Source organism: Herpailurus yagouaroundi, unplaced genomic scaffold (genome assembly GCF_014898765.1).
Source record: "Herpailurus yagouaroundi ecotype Mexico unplaced genomic scaffold, PumYag 166, whole genome shotgun sequence".
In the NCBI taxonomy this organism is placed as follows: Eukaryota; Metazoa; Chordata; class Mammalia; order Carnivora; family Felidae; genus Herpailurus; species Herpailurus yagouaroundi.
This window is the reverse complement of record NW_024412407.1, coordinates 7313416-7323514: the sequence shown is the minus strand read 5'-3', so window position 1 is coordinate 7323514 and position 10099 is coordinate 7313416.

Below are 10099 nucleotides of genomic sequence, written 5' to 3'. Positions count from 1 at the left end.
CTTAACAGGAACCCATGGGGGAGGGGAAGGAAAAAAAAAAAAAAAAAAGAGGTTAGAGTGGGAGAGAGCCAAAGCATAAGAGACTGTTGAGAACTGAGAGCAAACTGAGGGTTGATGGGGGGTGGGAGGGAGGAGAGGGTGGGTGATGGGTATTGAGGAGGGCACCTTTTGGGATGAGCACTGGGTGTTGTATGGAAACCAATTTGACAATAAATTTCATATATAAAATAAATAAATAAATAAATAAATAAATAAAAACTTCATTTTGGCAGAAAAAAAAAAAAAACGCAAGTAAAAATATGTAAGAATACACGGAAAAGTCTTCCTGTACAGAGGGCACTAGAATTTGGGTGGCAAGCAGAAATAATTTAGCCTGTGACATTTTATTTTTTTTTTCTTTTTTATTTTAAAAAAAATTTTTTTTCAACGTTTATTTATTTTTGGGACAGAGAGAGACAGAGCATGAACGGGGGAGGGGCAGAGAGAGAGGGAGACACAGAATCGGAAACAGGCTCCAGGCTCTGAGCCATCAGCCCAGAGCCCGACGCGGGGCTCGAACTCACGGACCGCGAGATCGTGACCTGGCTGAAGTCGGACGCTTAACCGACTGCGCCACCCAGGCGCCCCTAGCCTGTGACATTTTAATTCTCACAATGTGAAGGGACTTATATTTTACTTCTGTAATGTAATCGTATCTCCGCATCGTGTTTAACATACTCCATAAGAACCTGTGTATCTAGCGTTCTATTTTAAGAAGACAGAATGCCAGAAAAGTTTTTAATGCCTGTTTTTCTCCTTAGCCTCAGTTCACTTCAATAATTCTCTCTCATGATGTGATCCCAGTGGGTTTATCCTGAGAGATAGTCTTGAGGAAGAGGAAAATATTTTCTGTATCTCAAGAGGCTTCAGCAGAAGAATCATGGTTTTGTCATCTTCTCCCAGGCTTATATCCATACCTCAAATATTTTATAGCTGTCTTCAGAACATTGTGTATTTTAAGAATGTAACAAATATTCCCTCCTCCTCCCCCAAAAAATTAATGAAAGCCACTGACCAGTTTGTTTCTCATCTAGACCTAGGTGAAATCTTTGCTGATGATCCAGAAACGGAGGCCCTTCTGGACAGAATATAATACGTCTATTAGTTTTATTTTCTATCCCATCTATTTATTTTTCTGCTTTTATCATTGTAGACAGCTATCTTGAATCATACAGAAACCGTTATTTTTTGCATATTTGAAAAAGACAGGGATATAATGGACCTCTACTCACACTTTTGGAATAAAATAAACCCACAAATTTAGGCATAACACTGGGAAGGGGGTGGGAAATGGTTCCGTTATTTGGTGAAATGATGCTTTAAGTAGGAAGCACCATGTAAAACTGAACTGACAGGTGATATGAAAATGAGAAGAAGCAGGAAAGCAAGGCATGAATCATCCCAAGGTCATTTATCTCCAGGGGACAGGCTGGGCTCCTGCCCCTCAAAGGGGAGTCCCAGAGGGTGACGGGTCAGCCACCAGGAAACAGCATTACAAGCACCGAGCAGTGCCCACTGGCCCTCTGGAACAGTGGGCCTGTTGTCCTCCCTCTACACAGAGCCACAGAATTTCCCAGGACCCCGATTCTTTGAGTCCTAACGAATAGGGCTATGGTTATTCTTCCCAATCCATTTCATACTCGCAGGCTTCACAGCCAGCTTGGTGTCTGTTACCTACAATGTTCTTCTACAGGCCCAGGAATGGATGGATGGCTGGACCCCACCCCCCTGCCCCAGGGCTGCAGATCTGTGCACAACCAAGTGTCAAAATGGAGGCAAGAAGAAATATATACATCTATATCTATATATATATAGATATATAGGGTTAGATATCTATAGATATAGATATAGATATAGATATAGATATAGATATAGATAGGCAAAAACCAGAAATGACTATAGCAGAAAGACCCCTTCAACTAAATTGAGTATTCACGATGCACCAAACATGCCTTGAGGTACACATCTTTCAAGCCTCAGCTCCTGCCACAGTTACCCCTATCTATACCCCGCACCCTTGGCTAAAGCTGGCATCACCAGTTGATTGCAACACTCTTTCCAGTGTCAAAGCATCCACTGCCCCAACTAACACATGCTAGGACAATTCCCCTGCCCGAATGCCCTGTCCCGGCTACCTCTGCCTGCTTCGCTGCTTAACTCTGCCATTATTCTACCTCCTATTGAAAAATCCAAACAACCCCCAAGAAGAATGACACTGAGCTGCTGTTGACCCTTAGTGAGTTTTGTAGCCTCGAAGGAGCGGATCTGGAGGAAGGCAGATGGAGAAGCTCTCCCTCCTGGTAGAATCTGAGAGGTCCAAGCCTGCCAGAGCCTGTAAAGGACAGCTAAGTGGTCACGGTACAGGGGGCAGACTGGATGATGCCAGGTCAAGCAAAGGGAAGGAGCAAGGAAGGGAACGAAGAAAGGCAAAGAGGAGAGTACTGAAGAAGACATTCACAGTTGGCCAAGATCAGCCCTGGAAAACAGCTGAGAAGGATCCTCCCATGAGGAAGGGAGTTTCAGGAGGTTATGTCAAAGAGGAAGCACAGAGCTTTGGAGTCAGAGTGCTGGGTTCAGTCCCTACTCATCTCTTACTGACTCAGTGACCTGTAGACTGTCACCATGTAAAAAAATAAATAAATAATGCCCCCTGGGAGCAGTGAGAAAGATAGAAGGGTGCCTGAGAGCAGGTCTCACACACAGCAAAATCATTGTCATTACTGATGCTTCGGGTAATTCCCGCTATGGAAAGATAAGGAGATTTCTGAGGGTCTCTTCCAAGGACAGATCCAGCAGAAATACACCTTCCCAAATTCCCAAATATCTTCTCATTTGTGGCCCAGTGGACTTGATTATTTTAAGTCAGCTCCTCCTAGAGAATCTTTTTAACCAGTAGCACGTTGTCAGACTTTAAACATTATGTTATGAGAGCTTTTTTCAATCAGTACTCAGAGAATGTTTATTAATAGCAACACACATTCTTTGTAAGTTTTAAAAAGGGCATTCCAGGGCACCTGGGGGGCTCAGTCAGTTGAGCAGCCGACTTGAGCTCAGGTCATGATCTCACGGTTCGTGAGGGCTGGTTCGTGAGTTCCAGCCCTTGCAGTTTGTGGGTTCGAGCCCCTCATTGGACTCTGTGCTGACACCTCAGAGCCTGGAGCCTGCTTCGGATTCTGTGTTTCCCTCTCTCTCGCTCTCTCTGCCCCTCCCCCACTCATGTGTGCTCTCTCTTGTTCTCGCTCTCTCTCTCTCTCTCTCAAAAATAAATAAACAAGGGGCGCCTGGGTGGCGCAGTCGGTTAAGCGTCCGACTTCAGCCAGGTCACGATCTCGCGGTCCGTGAGTTCGAGCCCCACGTCAGGCTCTGGGCTGATGGCTCAGAGCCTGGAGCCTGTTTCCGATTCTGTGTCTCCCTCTCTCTCTGCTCCTCCCCCGTTCATGCTGTCTCTCTCTGTCCCAAAAATAAATAAACGTTGAAAAAAAAAATTTAATAAAAAATAAAAAATAAATAAACATGAAAAAATAAAATAAAATAATAAAATAAAATAAAGTAAAATAAAATAAAATAAAAGGGACATTCTAATCTTAAGTATAAAGAGTGGTTTAACCAAGGACTGTTCTCTATTCCAGTTTCTGAGAAAACATCATATTTTCACCATATTTCACATATTAGGCCAGGATTGTCTCATCTTTCAGTACATTTCTGTGAACAAGGGACAATAAAGGTCATAGAGAGACAGTTACAGAGTGCTATTTGTGATAATAAAATATTAATGATGGCTAGATATACAACTGTAGTTGCTAAAGAGTCTTTGAAAAAGACAGGGCAGAGAAAAGAGAGAGAAGAACGCAGGAAACACTGTAAGGAGAATTTGTTGAGGATAGAGTGTTTACTTCTTTCTGATTTGGATGCAAACGAATAGTTATGAGGCCTGTGGGGACCACTGACTTGGTGGTTTTGAACTCACTGTGTTGGGTTGGTGCATATTTTTCACATAAAGTGACTGTAATGTTGAGATGCACGGATTCTTATAGCAACATCCTCGTATACATTAATCCTTATCTCACAATGATCTCATGATGCCCGTTTTACAGCGAAGGAAACTGAGGCTCCGAAAATCTAAATGACTTGATGAGAGAATGTAAATGCTTGTCTGTTTTAGAACACTACATAAGCTTGGGGCGCCTGGGTGGCGCAGTCGGTTAAGCGTCCGACTTCAGCCAGGTCACGATCTCGCGGTCCGTGAGTTCGAGCCCCGCGTCGGGCTCTGGGCGGATGGCTCAGAGCCTGGAGCCTGTTTCCGATTCTGTGTCTCCCTCTCTCTCTGCCCCTCCCCCGTTCATGCTCTGTCTCTCTCTGTCCCAAAAATAAATAAACGTTGAAAAAAAAAATTAAAAAAAAAAAAAAAAAGAGTGTAGATCTTGGTTAAGAATCCAAACTGCCTGGATTTGAATTCCAGCTTCACCACTTTCCTAGTTCAATAATCTCCTGAGCTAGTTAGTTCAGTTAGTTCAGTGCTTTAAATCCATTTCTTCATCCTTAACACGGACATCAGAGCATTGCCCCCATCATAGAATAACAGAGAGAATTAAGTAAGACCATCTATGAAGAGCTCTCAGCTTAGTGCCTGGACCACGTTAGCTCTGTTGACGTTGTTGTCTGCTGCTGAAGTATTGGGGCAACCAAAAAGAAATATTTGTGGACAAAAGAACCATATCAGCTGCAATCTGTTCTTTTCTTCCATGGTATAGGGCTTTTATCTCTACTCTGTCCTCTAGGAAGAGAGGAAAGAAGCTGTTCCTGCCTTTCTGTGATAGAATTTAGAAGTAATGAACTTGCCTAAGTCATGGGTTTCTTTTGTGGTTTGTTTGTGTGTTCATTTGTTTGTTTTCCTTAGATTCAGCTATAGATAATAACTTAATTCTTAGGCTGCTCTATAGAAGTTGTGTGCACTCTTTTTTTTTTTAATGTTTATTTATTTATTTTGAGATTGGGAGAGAGAGAGAGAGAGAGAGAGAGAGAGAGAGAGAGAGAGAATCCCAAGCAGGACCCACACTGTCAGCACAGAGCCTGATGTGGGGCTCAAACTCACAAACTGTCAGATCATGACCTGACCCAAAACCAAGAGTCCGACGCTCAACTGACTGAGCCACCCAGTTGCCCCTTATGTGCACTCTTTTTCAAAGCACAGCTGACTTCTACAAATATGCATGAAAAGGAGATGTTTTAATCTCTTGATTTTGTTATATATGAAATCAACTTTGTATTCTATACAAAATCAGTTTGATTTGGCAGTGTAACAAAACACCCCAAACTTAGAGACTAAAAATGATTATTTATTAGTTCGTAACTCCGTAGATCACTTATTTGGACTAGACTTCCTCTGCTAATTTTACTGAGGAGCACACATGCCATTGCAGTCAACTGGTAGACCGGCCAGGGACTGGTTGGTGCTGCATGGCTCACTTGTATGTCTGGTGTTTGGCTGGGGCCATAGAGTAACTGGGTCACATATCTCCAGTGTCTTTCAGGCTCCTCTGGGCTTTTTTTTTTTTTTTATTAGGCAGCTTGGTTCCAAAAACAACAAGACAGAGAACAAGTCCCAGTGAACAAACACTTGCCAAACTGTTGTTTATGCCATGCTTGCTAATGTCCCTTGGCCAAAACAAACCCTATGGCCAAACCAAAATTCCAAGGGGAGAGAAATAGACTCTACTTCTTTATGGGATGAACTGCAAGCTAATATTGCCATTCTGTCCCTACTATTGAAATATAATCCTCCTTAGAGAAAGTGAAAGCCACCTTGTTGCAGAGAGCATGAAACGTACAAAGTGATGGAGAGACTAAGATTCTTATCTCTAGTTTCTGACTACATTGAAAAGACAAGCAGAGTACCTAGGGTAAGGGTGGGGGTGAAATCAGTTAATATTTGTGCACATGGCATCCATCAAGCTCATGTACTATCTACAGTTTAATGTTGGGGGAGGGGGCCATGTTCAATTCACAAAGTCATAGTCCCTTCACTCAAAGACACTGTAGTCCATTGATTCCAGAGACACAAAGTCTGCACTACAAGGTAGCTTGTGATAGCATTTTGGAAACGGTGCAGCTAAGAGTTACTGGAGTTCTCTAAGGACAGAGATCACAGTAGTGTATGTGTTTAGGGGGTCGGAAAACTCCTTGGGGGGAAATGAGGCTTAAGCAGAGTTAAAGAAATGGTAGGATTTGCCAATAAAAAAGTAGTACGTTCCAAGGGAATGAATGTCAAGTTCAAGGGTGTTACCATGGGCATGAGTTCTGCATGTTTGGAAACAGTGAGAAGACCCTACAGGGCTCAGAGAGATGATAAAGGGAATTGTGTTTGTGACACAGGGTAGATCAATTGTTTTCCATGCCTAAATTACACCCAGCACTGAAATTGAAAATTTCAAGTCTCTAAAGGCCAGATTACTCTTCCTAAAATACTATTCCCATCCCATTCCTCTTTTCCACATTGAAAACCTTTGATGGCCACCTTTGGTACCTAGGGTGGAGTTGCACTGTGGAGCTTAGTGTTAAATGTGCTTTAGTGATAGGCCTCAAATCACAGTGCCAGTCATCTCTCTCACCACTCCCCTCTTCCATTTCCAAAATTACTCAGGAGCGGTAGCCAATGAAAGTTAAGTGTGGAATCTCTCTTACTCAGTTAAAAAAAAATGAACGCCTTTCTACTGTCAGACATAATGTTGGGTTTTGATTAGTAACAATAGTGAATTCTAGTCTCTTAGAAGCAGAATTTGGAATGAAATTACAAATGTTCTTTGAGCAAATAATCACAGGAATCTCTACCAAGTTAGATATATGATATAGATATAGATGATATAGCTATAGATAGATATAGCTACATATAGATATATGTATATCTATTCTATACATATACGCATTCTATATGTAGATATATCTAGATATATACAGATGGCTGTCTTTCACTGTCCCAGAGACACATCTTGGAGTCAAATACAAGCTTGTGAACTAATCCAAGTCTTTAGTCTGTGAGTAGCAGGATGTATCCCTTTCATCATATAATACAGCAGCAACAGCAACCAAGAGGTTTTATCAGCAAATACTTTCTCAATCAAGCAGCCTAGCAAAGAAATGTTTTTAATATTCAACCTTGTGAGATGTTTCTGGATGGGCTGTGCTCACCTTTTAAAAATAACAAAATCATCTTGGGCCAAGAACCAAAACAAAGTTCAATAAATCAGTCTCTTGATTTGTCTAGGAGTTTGAGTTTGGCAGTGGGTTGTTTTTTTTTTTTTTTCTGTACGATTTATTAAAATAGTGTGATTCATTTTTGAGAACTTCACAAAATTCTTGAATGGGAGACGCTTTGTGCATAAATCTAAATTCCCTTACTGTTTCTGAACAAAACGAGTCAGCACAAATCAAGGACCAGTTCCTAAGACTAGACAGCTCTAAGCCTCCACACATGCCTGCGGAATGTGTTTGTCTCCTTCCTGGAATCAACTGACTGCCATGTCTTGAGCAAAGAGACTATGACGTACATGAATCGAACACAACCCTCTCTAAATAGTGTGGAGCCACAGGGTCCTAGGAAGCTGTGTGCATACAATCTAATTACTGCTCTTTTAACATAAAAATCCCATCTATTCCTTGCAGTTCATTCTAGACTTCCTAGGAAATTGGATTCACTGCTTCTAAAAGGAAAAAAAGATTTGGCAACCAGTCCTTTGGAAAGGTTCGGCTACACTCAGTATTGTGTGTTTTAGGCCCCAATTTGGAAGCTGGAAGGCCATTAGTGTGGGTTTCTCTCAGCTGGGATACAACAGGCAAACTCAATCTCCAGAGTGCTCGCTGTTTAATAGGAAGCTTCAAATAATTACACCAAAAGCATTGCCCTAGGGAGCTTCGTTCCATGTAACCGGTTCTGAAACAGTGTTTTTCTCTTTGCTTAAATGGGATTCCACTTAAGAGTTCTTTGCTCCACTGGCTAATTTCACCAACATTTACCCCTTTTGCTGTGAACCTTTGATGTTGGGAGGTTTGTTTAAACCAAATACTGAACAAATATTTCAACACAATATTTGTTCTTTCTCTCTGATATGGTAGGATATGTATGATAACATGTTTTTTTAATTTTTGTTCATTTGTTTGTATGCAGAAAGAAGGAGAGACTTGGAAAAGGGCAAACAAGACCTTAAGAATGTCTTATATTGAACTCTGTCCACAGTGTTCAAGACTTGATATTAACTCCTAAGTGTATGTATTTATGTCATACTACAGCCATGCATAGATGAGTTTCAAGTGATTCATCCTGTACTTAAAAGTTTTTTGGGTTTTGTTTGCTATGTTTTGGTTTGATTTTCCCACACATGAGCCAAGCCAGGTCCAGTTATGCAAATTAAAAATAATGGTGCAAGTACCCCGATGTTTACAGCAACGCTATCGACAATAGCCAAAGTATGGAAAAAGCCCAAATGTCCATCGATGGATGACTGGATAAAGAAAATGTGGTATATATATAATGGAGTATTACTCGGCAATCAAAAAGAATGAAATCTTGCCATTTGCAGCTACGTGGATGGAACTAAAGGGTATTATGCCAAGTGAAATTAGTCAGAAAAAAACAAATATCATATGACTTCACTTATCTGAGGAATTTAAGATACAAAACAGATGAACATAAGGGAAGGGAAGCAAAAATAATATAAAAACAAGGAGGGGGACAAAACATAAAAGACTCTTCAATATGGAGAACAACAGAGGGTTACTGGAGGGGTCCTGGGAGGGGGGATGAACTAAAGGGGTAAGGGGCATTAAGGAATCTACTCCTGAAATCATTGTTGCACTAGATGCTAACTAACTTGGATGTAAATTTTAAAAATAATAATTAATTAATTAATTAATGGTGCAAGTGAATTATAGATAGCTGTCCAGCAGAAACACAAATCTATGTATCAGATACAAAGTGGTAAAGAAAATGTTACTTCTATGTTTGTCATAACTGTTCTTTTTTTTCCCATGAACTCCTATTCCATTGAATACCAAAAGAATAACATAGCACAGTCTGATAAATTCAGTTCGAGCTAATACTTTAAGCATAATCTCTTAAGGAAACGTCATATCATCAGGATAAATGCTCAGAACTTCAGATTTTCTTCTCCTCCCTGGCTGTCTTCCAGATAAACACCTGGAAGTTTAAGAAAGGGATTTCTGTATCCTCATGATGATTGGGAGAAGGGGACTTGACTTATTCCTGGTTCTTGGTCTCCTGCCTCCTCTGTTCTCCACAGCGATGTCCCGCTGCCCACCTGGTTTCTGGGTAAGGTAGGGGCAAATAAAAGCATTTAGAATTTTCCAAAAGCCAGAGGAGAAAGAGGCTTCAATCCTCTCCTGTCTTGTCACGAGCATTTCTATGAGAAGCCTAATGTTGGTGAATCCTTTCTTTCTCCCTTTGACATGGGTGTAAATTTTTGCCAGTTTTACAACCTCAAGGTCCTGGGAACCATCCCTTTTGGAACATGAACATCAAAGAACATGGCCCTGTTATCCCCCTGCGATGCTGGGAGTTAGCCTAGGCACTGGGCTCCGAGCTGGAGCCACCTTTTCGTTCACAGAGATACACAGAACCTGAAACAAAGACTCTGAACAAAGGTGATTTCAAGGAACTAGACAAAAGCACTAAACATGCATGAATTGAAGGTGTGGACATTCTTTTATGTAAAATTAAGACTGTTGTCTTTGAACAAGAAAGTTGTGTAAGTAATGGAGAGCGTGTCCAGTGATAGGCTTTCTCCCCAACGCCTCAAAATAAGGAAAAAGAAGGGTGGTGGGCAGAAGTGTCTTCCATTTGGTTGCTTATGTTATTTACTATTATTCCTTATAGGGCAAGGATGGCATTAATAGATATTTGACTTAAAGCCTCAGAGTAATATTCAGGTACAATATGCTAAGTCGTCATAATTTGGAAGACTAAGCTTTCATGCAGGTTGTGGTTGGATGTCTATGCCAACACAGGTCTACTGAACCACTCTTCTTGATTTCGTTAGAGAAAACGAAT